Source organism: Phyllostomus discolor, chromosome 5 (genome assembly GCF_004126475.2).
Source record: "Phyllostomus discolor isolate MPI-MPIP mPhyDis1 chromosome 5, mPhyDis1.pri.v3, whole genome shotgun sequence".
In the NCBI taxonomy this organism is placed as follows: Eukaryota; Metazoa; Chordata; class Mammalia; order Chiroptera; family Phyllostomidae; genus Phyllostomus; species Phyllostomus discolor.
In genome coordinates, this window is record NC_040907.2 from 81,443,708 (window position 1) to 81,460,398 (window position 16,691).

A 16,691-nucleotide genomic window follows, 5' to 3' on the forward strand; every position below is an offset into this window, starting at 1 on the left:
ATCAAAAAACTATGGTACATTTACACAATGGAGTTCTATGTAGCAGAAAGAAAGAGGGAGCTCCTACCCTTTATGACAGCATGGATGGAACTGGAAAGCATTATGCTAAGCAAAATAAGCCAGGCAGTGAAAGACAAATACCACATGATATCACCTTTAACAGGAAACTAAACAACAAAACAAGCAAACAAACAAAATATGACCAAAGACACTAAAATAGAGAACAGGCTGACAATGACCAGAGGGGAGAGGGGAGAGAATTTCAGGGGAAAAGGGGAAGGGTCTACAGGAACAAGTATAAAGGACACATGGACAAAAACTAGGGGGTGTGGTGGAAATGGGAGGGAAGTGGGGAGGACTGGGGGAGGGGTGGGCTGGGCTGGGAGTAAAAGACAGAAAACTATACTTGAACAACAATTAAAATAAAATTTTAAAAAATGGGTAAAGGACCTGAATAGACACTTCTCCAAGGAGGACATACAGATGGCCCATAGACATATGAAAAAAATGCTCAACATCACTAGTCATCAGAGAGATGCAAATCAAAAACCCAACAACATATTATCTCACACCTGTGAGAATGGCCACCATTAATAAATCAATAAACAGTAAGTGCTGGTGAGGATGGGGAGAAAGGGGAACCCTAGTGCACTGTTGGTGGGAATGCAGACTGGTGCAGCCACTGTGGAAACATTATGGAATTTCCTCAAAAAACTAAAAACGGAACTTCCTTTTGACCCAGTGCTTCCACTGTTGGAAATACACCCTAAGAATCCCAAATCACCAATTCAAAAGAACTTATGCATTCCTACGTTCATAGCAGTGCTATATACAATAGCTAAATGCTGGAAATAGCTTAAATGCCCCACAGTAAATGAGTAGATCAAAAAACTGTCCCTGGTTGGTGTGGCTCAGTGGATTAAGTGTTGGCCTGCTAACCAAAGAGTCACCAGTTAGATTCCCAGTTGGGGCACATGCCTGGGTTGCAGGCTAGGCTCCTATGGGGGGTGTGCAAGAGGCAACCACACATTGATGTTTCTCTCCCTCTTTCTCTCTCCCTTTTCCTCTCTCTAAAAATAAATAAAATCTTAAAAACAATAACAACAACAAAGCCCTGTGGTACATGTACCCAATGGAATACTTTGCAACAGAAAGAAAGAAGGAACTCCTACCTTTTGTGACAGCATGGATGAAACTGGAGAATATTATGTTAAGCAAAATAAGCCAAATGGTGAAAGACAAATACCATATGATATCATCTATAAGAGGAATCTAGTGAACAAAATAAACTAATGAACAAAATAGAACCACAGGCATGGAAACATGAAGCAGAGTGACAGTGACCAGAGGGGAGGGGGAAGGAGGATAATAGTGGAAAGAAAGGGAAGGGACTATTTAAAGAACTTGTGTGAATGACCCAGGTACATGGACAATAGTGTGGGAACTGGCTGCAGGTGCAGGTGGTTTGGGCAGAGGAGGGCAAAGGAAGAAAAACAGGGACAACTGTAATAGAATCACAATAAAAAATGATAAAAAACCCCAACCTCTCAATGAAAATGCATAAATGAACACTGAGGGAGTAAGCTGTGGAGGGGGTTTTTGAGAGTGCATTGGTGTTGGTCACCTGCCTCCTCTTGGCTATAATAGAAGTCATGCAGCTTAAAAACTCTGACTGCTGATTTGAAAATTTACCCCATGCAGTGATTGATAATAGAAGCTTTTAGGAATGACTGAAAAGAGGGGGAAGGGATGGCAAGCAAGTACCTGGAAACATGTGGATGAGGTTTGGATGATGAAAACAAGGATGATTAAAACTCTAATTGATCACTTTCACCCAAGAGGTGCTCGTATGTTTAGATTTCTCATGTCTGTGTGACAGGCTGGGAAATAGAGGCACAGAGAAGGAGAGGTGGTTTGCAAGCTGTCAAGTCCATCTTGGTGTCATTATTTAAAGAGGTACAGTGACCATGTCACTGATGGTGGCTTATTTTGAAGCAACCATTGGGAGGAATATCAAGCTAGGCCTCTCACACAAATTTGTCTCCAGTATCTTGCTGCATCTGTCTTTTGCTGCACTTGTTGTAGGCATTTGGCCATTCCTAGCAAGATGTTGCTGTGGAAAATGGGACATTCCAAAAGCTAAATGAGGCAGAAGTTTTTAAAAAAAAGACTTTCTGTCTGACAGGGGGATTCTCCAAAAGAGAAGGCATCACCTCATCTTTTCCTGTTAGTCTTTGCACAAGGTCTTTTCCCTTACTTGGAGTCTTTCATCAAATTAAAGCCCTTTTCTCGATCTTCAGCTCTACTATGGATATTCTTAGGGGCCACTTAGTGGTTCAGATTTTTTTGGAAGGATGGTAGATGGGACTTAGCTTCCTTTATGCTGAGTTTGAGGCTGAGGTGAGGGCTGTGATCTCTCTCCTGTTCATTTTATCAAGAAAGAAAGGAAGGGAGGGAGGGGAAAAGGAAGGGAGAGAAGAAAGGAGGAAGGAAGGAAGGAAGGAGCGAAGGGAGGAAGGAAGGAAGGAAGGAAGGAAGGAAGGAAGGAAGGAAGGAAGGAAGGAAGGACCATATGTCAAGTACACATGTTTGCATTCTTAGAGAAACAATCTAATGGGTCAGCCCTGGTTTAGCAGACTGGAGGGGAATCTATAGTCTAGAATAGTGACTTTTAAAATACAAATACATAGTCAGAGCACTTGGAAGAACATTTAAAAAAAAATACTGGTGCCTGGCTTCATTCCTAGAGATCCTGATTCAATTGGTGTATTGGTTTCCTAAGGCTGCTATAACAAAGGACCACAGATTAGGGGGCTTAAACAACAGAAGTTTATTGTCTCACAGTTCTGGAGGCTAGAAGTCAGAGATCAAGGTATTGGCAGAGTTGATTCCTCTTGAGGCCTCTCTCCTTGTCTTGTTGATCACTGTCTTTTGCCTGTGTTTTTACATATTATTTCATCTGTATTTGTCTGTGTCCTAATCTTCTCTTCTTATAAGGACAATAGTCATATGGGATTAGGTCCCATCCTAATGACTTTATTTTATCTTAATTACTTCTTTAAAGACTCTATTTAAAATATGGACACATTCTAATTCACTGAGGGGTTAGGACTTCAGCATATGGATTTGGGGGGAACGCAATGCAGCCCATTGCAATTGGCCTGGGTGGAGCGTAAGCACTTTAAAAGTCCTCCCTGGAGGCTCTGATTGCAGCTGAGGTTGAGAATCACTGTTCCAGATGAAACTCTCCTAGTGGCCAGAAAACAGCTGTTTGAAACAAAATCCCTGGACAGTAGAGTTTTACTTTTTAAAAGTGTTGGGAACTTGTGTGGAAAAGGCTACTGTCAGCAGACAATGTCGAGAGCTTTTTGATACCAAAGGGAGTAGCCATGGGGAGACTTTGTGACAAGGTCTCACTCGCCGACCTGGGAGGATGGAACACTGATTCACACATTGGGGTGCCCTAGCAGGGTGCTCACACACTTGAGGAGAGCATGCTCTGAGGACAGTCAGCCTCTTTCACTCCACTCCTGGATTTCCCGAGCTTTGTGATCTGCAGTTTGGTTTCCTGAACTGACCTACCTCCTAGGAAGGGAGCGTCCTGTGAAGGCAGCTGGTCTCAGTTCCTGGGCCAGGAATACCGTAGAACCTTACATAACCCTGCAGTTGAGCTCTGGAAAGGAATGCCTGCCGCATGTGAAAATGCTTAATGAGAGGTGAACAATTAATGGGAGGAGAACGGGGCTGTGTTCCGAGGCTGAGTTGGAGCGAATGGTGACTGACGTGTGGGGGCTGAGTGTCTCATCCTGACTCATATGCAGCTCACCCAGCTCACAAACAGGCGCACACTGAAGTCTCAAATAATTCATCTCGTGGCAAGGATTCTGTTTCTATGTGGGTCTTGCCCTGCAAACTCAGTTTTGACGCTTTAAAGCATGGTTAATTTTTTCCTTTGAGAATTTTTCTGTCAATCTGTCTTTTATTTTTGTTCATATCTGATGATTGTCTAGTGTTTCCTCTTTCTCCTTGGCTGGTTATTCACAAGTAAAAGGAAGTTCTGTCACCTTTGATGAGTTACTCAGGTCCTCATCTTTACTTTCTTTGTCCTTTATTTTCTCATTGAGAAGAACAAACTTACATTTGCAGCTTAGAATGAATGTCAGACACTGGTATAAGGGCTTTACTTACTTTGTCACATTTAATTCTCACATAGAACCCAACACAGTCAGTGTGATTACCATCCCCATTTTACAGATGAGGGATTCAAACTTAGAGTGGTTGAAGAACTGCCTGGGAATATCCAGTGGTGGTAGAGTTGGATTTCAATCAACGTTACTCTGACTCAAAATCTTACTCCCAGCCATTGTGTATCTGAGCCATGTTGATGCGTCAATGGTGATCTCATCCAATCACATGGCTTTAAAATCCATCTACATGATCTGTGATTTTAAATTCACATGGCTAATGTAGACTTTCTTCTGAGCTCTAGACTTTGGTATCCAACTGCCTATCAACCTCTATTAGGGCAACCTAATGTGCCCTAATAAGAGCTTCAGAAAGCCCCCTCCCCTTCATTAGTGTGCTCCTGCTCAGTCTTTTCTCTCTGTAAATTTGTCTCCATTCAGTTACTCATGCCAAAGTGTGGGAGTCACCCTTGATTCCTCTCTTTCTCACAGCCCACATGCAAGTCATCAGCAAATACAATGGGACTAACAATATCCAGAATCCAACCAACTCTTCCCACCTCCACTGTTATTGCTCTTACTGTCTATTCTCAACACAGCTGTCAGAATGACTCAGCTTATGTCACTCCCTTGTTCAAAATCCTTTGGTGCCTTCCTGTCTCATCCTGAGGGTGTCAGTTATTGTCATTGGCTCTCAATGACAAAATCCATCCTTCTATACTTGATTTTATGTAGCTGGGGCTGGGCCCCTGAAAACCACCACTCTCCTTTGTTAGCTGGGTTCCTATTGGGTTCAGCCAGTTGGGGTGCTAGAATGAACCAGCACCTCTGGAGTAGGGAGAGAGGAGTTGCTCCTTCCAGTTTTGTTTTCTGGGAGTTCCTGTCTGCTTGCAGCTCTAGTGAGTGGCACCCCAGCTGCTTCTTCACCCTGGCAGTGGCAGTTCCTTCTTGTAACAACAGTTGAATCCACTTTGCAACTTTTCCCCACACTCAAAAACCAGTGTCACTGTGCTTCCTCAGGGACCAGCAGCTCTACCTGCCATTGACCTCTCTCAGTGGTCTGAACTCCAGCCCCATAGAACCTATCCTCTTTTGAACTTCTAAATTTTAATCATTCACCCTTTGTTTCCCCTAGTCCTAGAGATGGAGAGAGCTTCTGGCAGTACCTATTTCTCTTACCCATTCACCTGGTAATGACTTTATTCCCAATTAATGTTTCTTTATATCAAATTAGTTCTGTTGAAATAACTGATGTGGCTTCTTCTGTTCTCAGCTGGACCCTAACTGATGTTCAGAGTCAAAGCCAAAGTCCTTAAAATGGCTGGTAAGAAAACTTACTGTTATTAGTTCTAATAGTGGCACTAATAACAAGCAGTTCTGCAGAGCTTCTCCTGTACCTCTCTAGGGTCTCTCTGAACTGTCACCATCTGATAGTCTAAATATTTACTTGTTTACTTACTAATTGCCATCTCCTCCTGACTTTTCCTACTTTAAAGATTGCTACACCCAGACTTTAGAACACATGTCTGGCACATAGTAAATGCTTGATAAATTATTGGTTGGATAAATAAATTAGTTGAAGTCTGGACTTTCAAAACTCAGACTAATGTGCCCTGGGCCCAAGGGGTTCTGCCATCATGCCTCATGAACATGCTGGCCTCATAGGAAAATGACTATAGGTTCTTTCTCTACTGATTTGTGAGGGAGGGCTGGATTGGTATTGTCCATGCACCCACAGGTCCATGGGCTGTTCTCTTCTCTACCAATTGCTATTGCTAGATTTGAGGGATAAAAAACACCCTGCAACAAAATGTAGAAGTTTCTGAGTCTATGATATCTCAGCTTTACCCTATTCTGCTGGGCTTTTGATCTAATGGAAATCGAGGGGCTGCCTTGCTAAAATATAATCCTGAGAACTTAATTTATAATGAAGGAGCTTGGGAATGTTGGTTGTTAGCTTCTTGTCATCTGTATATATACTGTGTTTGTAGATTGCCACACCTTACTTCTAAGATGGAGCCTACCTCCCTAATCTAGGAGGGTCGACAATATTTTTTAGACGAGGAAGCGTCAAGACAATTTCTTAACATTAGCAATTAGTGCAGACCTAATTTCATAGGGTTGAAGGTCGAATCAACCCTAAGTCCAGCACTTTACAGGCTACACCGTGCCCTGCTGGATTGTGGGTAAGCTCCCTGGATTACAATGGCAGCTGCTGGGTCTCACTGCTGTGATTAATCTACTCAGTCTTGTTTGCCTTGGATTTCAGCCACCTGTATTTCAAAAGGTGCTGAGCTGGCCACTGTTCCTGGCCCCAGAACACAGGTGTGATTGGTGCCATATTAAATGCTAGTGGCAATTATGGTTGCCGATTTGAAAGGAAGCTGAACACATTGGCTTTCATCAGGTCAGCTTTGCTTGGCCACATCCACCTTTCCATTTGGGCAAATGAGGGCTGAATTCTTGATTCAGGCAGACTCTTTCAAGGTGTTGGTCCTCTGGGCTTGGACAACTAAATAAGACAACCCTATGAAGTTGGGTGCTGTGTACACTGCCACTGAACTTGATGTGCTGTGAGAGGAGATTTTTAAAATTATTATTTATATTTTTAAATATATTTTATTGATTATGTAATTATAGTTGGCCCATTCCCCCCCTTTATTCCCCTCTGCCCCAAATCCCCTCTCCCACCTGCATCTCCCCCATATCTTAGTTCATGTCCATGGGTTGTACATGCCAGTTCTTTGGCTTCTACATTTCCTATACTATCTTAACCTCCCCATGTCTATTTTGTACTTTCCATTATGCTACTTATTCTCTGTACCCTTTCCCCATTTTTCCCTGCCTCCTCCCCACTGATAACCCTCCATGGGATCTCCATTTCTGTGATTCTGTTCCTCTTCTAGTTGTTTGCTTAGTTCATTTTTGTTTTTGTTTTATTTTCTAGATTTGATTGTTGATAGTTGTGAGTTTGTTGTCCTTTTACTGTTCATAGTTTTGATCTTCTTTTTCTTAGAGAAGTCCCTTTAACATTTCATATAATAAGGGGTTGGTGATGATGAACTCCTTTAAGTTGACCTTATCTGGGAAGTATTTTATCTGCCCCTCCATTCTAAATGGTAACTTTGCTTAATAGAGTCATCTTGGATGTAGGTCCTTGCCTTTCCTGACTTGGAATACTTCTTTCCAATCCCTTCTTGCTTGCAGGTTTCTTTTGAGAAATCAGCTGATGGTCTTATGGGAACTCCTTTGTAGGTAACTATCTCCCGTTGTCTTGCTGCTTTTAAGATTCTCTTTATCTTTAATCTTGGCTAATGTAATTATGATGTGCTTGATGTGTGCTTCCTTGAGTACAACTTCTTTGGGACTCTCTGAGTTTCCTAGACTTTCTGAAAGTCGATTTCCTTTGCTAGATTGGGGAAGTTTTTTCCATTTTTGTTCAAATAAGTTTTCAATTTCTTGCTCTTTTTCAAATAAGTTTCAATTTCTTGCTCTTTTGAATTCTTTTTCAGTCTGTTCTGGTTTGAATGTTTACTTCTTCCTTCTGGTCCAAACCATGATTTGAATCCCAGTTTCCTTCCCTTCACTGTTGGTTCCCTGTACATTTTCTTTTATTTCACTTTGCATGGCCTTCACTTTTTCCTCTCTTTTGCAACCATACTCAATCAATTCTGTGAGCATCCTGATGACCAGTGTTTTGAACTTTGTGTCTGAAGTTAGCTATCTCTTCATTGCTTAGTTGTATTTTTTTCTGGAACTTTGATCTGTTCTTTCATTTGGGCCATATTTTTTTGTCTCAATGTGCCTGTTACATAGTAAGGGGCTGAGCCTTAGGTGTTCACCAGGCAGGTTGATTGCTGTGTTGTGGCACTGTATGTGGGCAAGGGTCAGAGAGGGAACAATGCTGTTTGCTCAGCTCTGCCAGCTTTCAGTCACTTTTGCTGCTACCCACAAGCAAATTGGGCCCTTCTGGTGCTGATTCCCATGTGGGTGGGTTTGTGTACATTCTAGGACCCTGTGGGTCTCTTCAACAAACTCTCCTGTGGGCTGGGAGTTTCTCCTGGCACTTCAATCCCCACAGGTTTTTTCAGTTAGAGGTTTTGAGGCTGTATTTCTCTATGCTGGAACCCTGGGTTTTGCCACAGGTCCTCTCTGCCCTGGCTGCCCATCTCTGCCTCTCCTACCAGTGTAAATGAATATTTCTTTTTCAACTCTTGGTGGTCAGATTTCCATACAGTTTGATTTTCTGTCAGTTCTGGTTGTTTTTTTTTGTTTTTAAATTTGTTGTTGTCCCTCTTTTGGTTGTGTGAGGAGGCACAATGTATCTACCTAGGCCTCCATCTTGGCTGGAAGTTGAAAAGAGATTTTTAAACACACAAAACCCTTCCCTCTAAGGGTTTAGTGTTTGCTCACTTTGGGCTCAAGATATTGCTCAGTTTAGAGCTGCTACTGCCTTAGTTTACTGTAACATGTTTGAAACAAAAAATATGAGTTATGTTTCAATTTTTGAAATATATGTTGGAAGTAAATACTAAGCGCCTTCAGAATAGCTAGCACAGTGCTAGGTACTATGAGAAATGCAAAACCAAGGACTTGGTTACTGTCCTCAGTAAGTTCCCAATCTATTTAGAGAAATATGAAGTACACATCCTCACATACACATAAACAAGAATATATGTATATAGCATTAAAAAACCTGTACAGACAGGAGTGCCATGGAAACTCAAAAAAACAATAATTATGGACCTGTGTTTGCTGAGAAGGCTTCACTGGAATTTGAAGTGGCCTTGGAAAGACTGTAGATTTAGATTGATAAGCAGAAAGGAGAGAACCATGAAGCTGGGGCTGGGGGGACCCGAGCAGGAGCTTGGTGGCAAGAATATGTGCTGTATACACGGCATTTAAAAGAGATGAGCTTTATCCCAGGGAGTCATTAGAGAGGAGCAGAGCAGATGGGAAAGGACAAAGCATTGGAGGACATTCAATCTGGTTGGGTAGACAGGATATGTGCATAAAAGACAGTCAGACTGTTGTATTGCAATTAAAATATTAAAAGAAGATACAAAGTAAAAATATGTAAGAAATACTTAGTAACTGGACCTTAAAAGGCAAATGAAAGGTATAAACAAGAAGTGCTTCAGGACTGCAGGGAGGGAGGATGCACTCAGGGAAGGCTTTGTAGAGGATTTCTGAGGGGAATACTTTTAGGAAAGGAAAAGTGGGTGGAGAGGCAGGAGAAGGTTTTATGGGAGATAAAGTGGGACTCAAAAGCAAAACTAAGTCTAGAATGTCTCTGGTTATTTGGTAAAGAAGGAAATGGGTATTTGGCCAGGATCAAAGTCAAGATGAGAAGGTTTGTACCAGTTATACTGCGGAAAGCAGCCAGGAAGTGGATAAGGGACAAATACCAGGATTACTTAGCATCTGCCAGGGCCAAGCTGTGTTGGAATGGTGTGAGCCTGTGGTGGGCCAGGTTTGAGGGTTATGGGCCCTTGTCCAAGTGTGTTTTGTAATTCCAATATTGAAATTGGGAAAAGGTGAGGTTCATTAGAAGGGAAAGCCTGAGAGGATGCAGTCTGACTTACTGATGAAGACAGCATTTATATAGCTGAGTACAAGGTTTGGTGGGCTTGGGGGAAGATTTTGGAGGAATGGGAGGAGAGCCTGTTGGGTTAGGAAACTGGTGGAGGTGGAAGCAGTCTTGTGTTGACGAGGTTGTGGGAGACATGTTGGCCAACATGGCAATGAACTGAGAGGAAGAAGAATAAGGGAAGCTGGAAGGAGATTAAGAAAAACCAGAGCAGTAAATGTTTTCTTTAATACTTCTCTACAGGAAGTTAGGTTGAGTTAGCCTGTAAGGAGTAACATGAATAGTATGACAATGATAACTAACTTAGATCTTGAAACAGACCATTCTCCAAATTTCTTTAGATTTTCTTTGTTTTCTGTCCAAACTTACTTTATTAAACACTCTTGATTAATATTTCTGATAGATTTTAGAGGTTGAAAGAGCAGGGATTAATAAGCAATGTCACCCCAATAAATTTGCTTTTTTTTAAAGAAAGAAGAGATGGGGATTAGACTTAGTTTTGAAACTCAGCTCCATCATTTCCTAACTTTGAGATCTTAGGTAACTTGTTCAACCTTCCACTCTTGATTTTCTCACCTGTAAAATGGGAATAACAAGACCTTTCTTGTGGGGATTATTTTATTTAAAAATTGGAATTTCAGAGGAGTTTGTGTGTTTCAGTGTGAGTTGCTTTGAGCCCTGCCCATTTTCCCGCACTTCTCTTTCTCACTCCTCACACACTGAGTAAACATGTCTGCTTAGATTTTTCTGAGCCCAGGTAACCAGAAGTAAGCCAGTATTTAAATTTTTTTATTAAAGTATAGTTTACATATAATATTACATTCATTCCAGGTGTGCAACATAGTGATTTGACATTTATATACCTTAAAATATAATCACCACTCTAAGTGTAGTCTGTCACTGTGCAGAGTTATTATAAATTGTTTATTATATTCCCCAATAAGCCAGTTTTTCAACAACTTTCAAATCATGCTACTTTTAAGCACAATAAGAAAAGAAAAATGATTTCACTCTGTGAGCTGGGGCTATTAGGCAAATTCTAACAGTCTTCCTGAGTCAGTTGGGATCTTTTTCTCCTAGATTCACATCAGCGTTAATGACAGTCTCTTCCCACATTGACTGAATTAAGAGTCATTGTGTTCTGAGTAACATGGCCTTTTGCTGGGAGGAAAATGGGCAGCACTCGTAAGGGTCACTGAGGTGCTGTGGGAAACTGTGCAGGAGCTCCATGAGCTCAAGGTACCACATAGTCTCTGAGTCATGTTTCCAAGCATAACTCATATCTGTGAAATATAACAGGAAATTAATGAGTCCAGGCAGGAAACAAGTTAAAAATATTTGGGAAATATTAAGAAAGGGAAAAATCTTCAGAGATCTGATCCTCACCTTTATCTTTTCTTATAAAACATTTTGGTCTCTGGTTAACCTTTTCTTGAATATATTAGCAATACCATGTTCATTGGACAAGTATGCTATTTCCTTTTCAGTATTGTATGTAGGGTGAAATTTTAGTTTCTAGTTCCTTGATAAGTTCCATTTCATTAGCATAGAAGGTCTGTAATAGTCATGGGTTTGATCAGGATTTTGGGTTCTCTAATTTAATTAGTCTAAAGTACAGGTGAAGACTTTATGGGCTGAGATCAAGAAATCATACTACATACTTGTCCAATACTTTTTGTTTATAGATTTCAGATTCTTAACTCATTGACAGAATAGTTGAGAGAACAGAAATTTAAATTAATTAAGTAAGTAATTCTTACTCAATATTTCTATTACGTGAATTTCACAAAGAAAACCACCTGTGTTGCCCTGACTGGTGTAGCTTAGTGGATTGATCATGGGCCTGCAAATCAAAGAGTTGCCAGTTTGATTCCCAGTCAGAGCACATGCCTGGGTTGCAGACCAGGTCCCCAGTGGGGGACATGTGAGAGTCAACCACACATTGATGTTTCTCTCCCTCTCTTTCTCCCTCCCTTCCCCTTTCTTTAAATAAATAAATAAATACAATCTTTATTAAATGAAAAACTACCTGTGTTGTCTTCAGTTTATTTGCTTCTATGGCTTTCCTGGAAACTACTTTATTAAGCAACCAAAATGAGGATGAAGTTTGTCATATAAAAGTACTATGGTATAAAACTTTTTCAAAGACAGACATTGAAAAATTTCCCATTGGATTATAATTTTTGTGCTTATGTGTAGGAAAGGGAGGGAAAGAGTTGTTTATTGCAAGTTCATTATAGGCCTCTCTTGCTATTTGATCTCTGGCCATCAAAATTTTTGCTCTTGGAACTTAGGAAGCAAATTAATTCAGATAAACCCATCATTCTATGAAATCTCATCTCAATTCTTATTTATCAAAACTCAGGAACAAAATAGATTTTTCCTTTCCAAACTCACTGTATAAACATTCACTACCAGAATTTAGTAATCAAATAAATTTAGATAATGAGAGAGGTTTTTCCTCCCTCTTGCTTATTATAAACTGCTCATTTATTGTAGAAAATTAGAAAAGTACAGAAAAGAATGACAATAACAAAAACAACTCATTGTCAGAGGTATAATCTTAATGCTAATTTCTCAATGATGGTTTATGTCAGGGAGTGAGAAATACTCTTCCTTTGTTTTTTCCCTTTCCTCTTCAAGCTTCCCAGGTCATAAACATTCAGAATCCATGGGAATTTTTTTTTTAAAAAACTGTTTGTTGATAGATCTGCATATTGGCTTGCATGGCTGTATTTGGTGGGTGTATATGTGAGATTTTCCCCATTGTCAGCCTTCTGCAGTGACTCTGGATTAGGTCTCTGGTCCTTCTCTTGGAGGCCTGCTTCTTGTTCTTTCCAGGCACTGGAGAACAGTGTACTAGACTGTTTTACTAGGGTGACATTTATAGTCACAGGATTCATGAACATGTGTGATCAGCCATTGACAGTAACTCATTTCCCTACTGATAGACAAGAGTGGGCATGCACAGTTAAAATATAGTTTAAAATCTAAGCATAAAGAAAGCCAGAAATAAAAATGATACAGAATTGATGGTATACATTGACTTAAAATATACATTTTCTTGTAAGTGCTCAAAAAAAAAAAAAACCCCTCCACTACTGCTGTCTGGTGTCCAACTGAGTGTGTGAGCAAAACAAAGCCAGATGTAGTCCATTAACTTACAGGTTTTCTTAGGCAACACTGCCACGGTCACTTTCCCTACCATACTCATTTCCTTTAACAAGTTTTCTCAGTTTCATCTGCATCGATTATTGGGGCTATAGCAGCAAGCAAAGGTACAGAACCTGGTTATTCTGGTCCATTGCTAGGTAATGTGGCCATGGTGCAAAGGTGCCTCTCAGTTCAGCATGTCTGCTTTCTTCCAGCCTCTGACCACAAATGTTCATTGTGAATATGACTCCTGCCAAAGTAAACATGTCTGTCATCTGGCTTTTTGCAAAATGACATCAACTCCAATAGTTGCTTCATTCCTGGTTAGGATCTAGGCCACTATCTATTTGGTATCCTTAAGGCAATTAGAGAAAGCACCCCCTCTAAGCTGATGAGCCCTCCGGGACTGGACACAGATAGCACCACCATGTGTGAAGACAAGGCAGTGTCCTCCAGTTGGATGGAAGCGCTGCCGAAGGTGGAATGAGGACTTGACTTCAGCTCCTTTGGCAGTTCGCAGGCTGCACAGTCATTCATAGCAGCCCAGTCAAGGCAACAGAGCACTTGGCAGAAGACATTCTGGATGAATTTTTGATTATACATACACACCTTTCTTGCATAGGGCTTTGAGTACCCTGCCTACACTCTCACCTCACCGTTCCTATGCACTCAAGGGAAAATGTTAGCTTCATAGACTAACAGAAGCCTAGTGAGAGAAATTACTTACCTGGGGTACGATGTGAGCCAGCGGTCCTGCCAAGACCAGAACTTGGTCTTTTAACTGGCTCTATAAATCCCCCAGTGGGACTTGACTTAGATTTAATTTAGTTTTTAAATCTTGGCAAACTGGATGCTGTGTGTTTGTGTAGACTTGCACCATTTAAAAGGTTCTTGGAGTTTAGATCCTGCATGTAATTTGCTACATTAGCTTTGGACAAAAATATTTGCTTTTTGGTCCTTTGTGGTTTAAGTTCCTTCTCAGCATTAACGTGGCATGTTAGAGAGAGCTGTACTGTGTGGGATGCAGAAGGGGGCCCAGGGCTCAGGGCAGGGTGAGCACAGGAAGGCTTAGTACTAATGGAACCTTTTGAGACTACAGGAGCTTATATAAGATTTTCCCGGTGTGGTTGTGTTTGTTTATGTATTTTGGATGTTACACAGTTGAGATTCGGAAACCAAAGCATTTCAGGTTTAGAAATGAAGAAAAGACTTGGATTAAAGTCAGGAAAATCTTTCTCCTGATACGCATGAAATAAGACCATCACTATAATGTTTGTCCTGCAAACTGACAGTCACAAGGTCATAATTATCCCACCGCTTCAAAGTTTGGTTCACCTCTAAGGTAAACAGAATCTGGGTGGGTCATTCCAAAAAAAATTTGGCTGTCTTATTGGTTTCTCTAGGCTGTTAAACACTTCATCATTTGAGAATGAATTACCTAGTAATTAGATCTAATCCCTATATATTCTTTTGTGACCATAAGCAAGAAGCAGATATTATGCCCCACTTTTATGAGAGGGATAGCTGAGGTAGAGAAAGGAAGTAGCTGGTTTAATCATATGACGAATCTCAAAGCAATATCAGTCACCCTGGGAACAGCCTGTGAGGATAAATTCTGCAGCTATAGTGATTTCCGGCAGTACCCTCTTTCCCCCCACCACTCACCTCTGAAACTAAGGTTAATGCTTTTGTTTTGGTAGACTGTGAAAGTCCTTTTCTCTTTTCCTGTACCATTACCAATCTCTCAACTGAATTTTCAATTCTGGCCTATATACACTAGAATCACACCAAATAAGAGGGTTAAAGTCAGCATAGAAGGTGAGAATTTATTATATTTTTTAAAAATCACCTTTAAAATATCTTGATTTGCTCATTTTGTGTAGTATATGGTTTATAGCATTGGTGTGTATAGTATACATAAAAATACGTATATAGTTAAGACAACCTACGCAACATTTTTCTGTGCCAAATCCTTAAACATTAGCATCTCAGTGAGAGTCTCTGAGAGATAAACAGGGGTAAAGGTTGACCTGGGCAGAGTAGATCAAATCTCTCACCTGATCACTCCAGGCACTCACTGAAGAAGTGGTGCCCAAGTCAGAAATTTCCCCTATCTCCTCCTCTCTCTCCTTACACCCACACTGTGTACACCCCTTCTCTTTCTCTATTTTTCTCCCCTAAATGGATATCATTGAATTTGTATAAGTATACATATGTTATCATTGTACTGTAGGTTTCATAAATGCCATCTTTAAATCAATCAATATTGTTGTAAAATATAAGAAAAAGTAAAAAGACAGAATATTGCTTCCTAGTACTCATTAGCAGAAAAACACACTGGTAGATTTTATGTTTTTGTTGGAAGGGTCAGCCTATCTTTGAAATATGGATTTATTGCTAATGTTAAATTAGTAGTTTACATGGAGGATGTTACTTATTTAAGCCAAAGAGATCAGTGTCCTTTTGAAAAACAAGGCTGGTGTTCCATTCTGGGATGCACTGCACCAGGAAAACTAGATAGGAGCAAGTATAGCACATGTGAGAAAGCATCCAGGAAAGAATTCTGAAACTTATATAATTGAGTGTTATGTGGCTGGGTCTCTGCATCTAAGTACCATTTTATCAAGTCTTTGTCAGCAGCTCTCCTCTTAGTTAACCCAAAGCATCAATACTTTATAGGAAGGTGTGATGGCAGCAGCTAGGGTGGGATCTTCAAAGAAGTCACAGACCAATAGAAAGGTCAGACTAGAAAAATCACCTCTGAAGCTAGCTCCAAGGTCATTTGTGTTGGTTAGTTGTCTATTTGCTCTCAGACCATGACCTCATACTTTTCTGCTCTGTTTTGTATTGCATGGGGCTGACCCTGTAGATTACATTCCCAGACTCTCTTGCTAAGTGTTTTACAGCTACATCTGGCCAACGAGCATCATTGGAAGGTAGGAGAAATGGAGATGCCAATGTATTTCTTCCCCTAGTTTCCTGCTTGGAATGGTGTATTTGGGGGTAGCTGAGTCTCAGCTGTGGTTGTAGCTCTTGCTGGGTAGTCCCTTCCGCTAGACGTCCCAACCCTGGGCACTGGAAACATCACCTTCCCCCTTTATTTTGTTAGACATCATCTCTTCCCTTCACTTCCTTGGCCCTGCAAAGGGGAATGGCTACCTCCTCTTGCTAGTCTTTGGGTTGTCTCGGTGTCCCTTTGTTTTTAGCTCTTCTAACACCTTTATGGCAAGATCCCTACATTAAAATTTCTATATTGAGCTACCCAGTGTGGACTATGTTTTGTTGTTGTTTGTTTGTTTTCACAGACCCTGAGCCTATCCATGCTCTAGCCTCCAGTTTGAGCTGTGTCTTTGGCCTGATGGATTTGTCCTTAGGTCTGACCTTAGCCAGCCTGTTGCTCCTCACATACATCTTTGCATTGTTTTTCTGGCCTCAGTCTTGATGTTTGGGCAAAACTCAGTGATTTTACCTTTCCCCTCAACCCATATCTCTGTGTCTGCTGGTGCAAGATATTCTCTGAAATATGAGACACTGGGTTTATAACCAGAAATGTCTTTAGATATTGAACCCAACTCCCTATTTCTGCCAATGCAGACACCATTGCCTTGAATAGTTAATGTCTTCTTCAAGGTTGCTAAATTAATGGCAGGGAGTGAGGAAGGAAGGGAAGGTTCACATTCACGTCTAGGTAAACTTTGTATCACCTTATTAACTGCAGCATGTGACAGGGATTGGAGAAAGAAAGACTGATATATTACTACCTG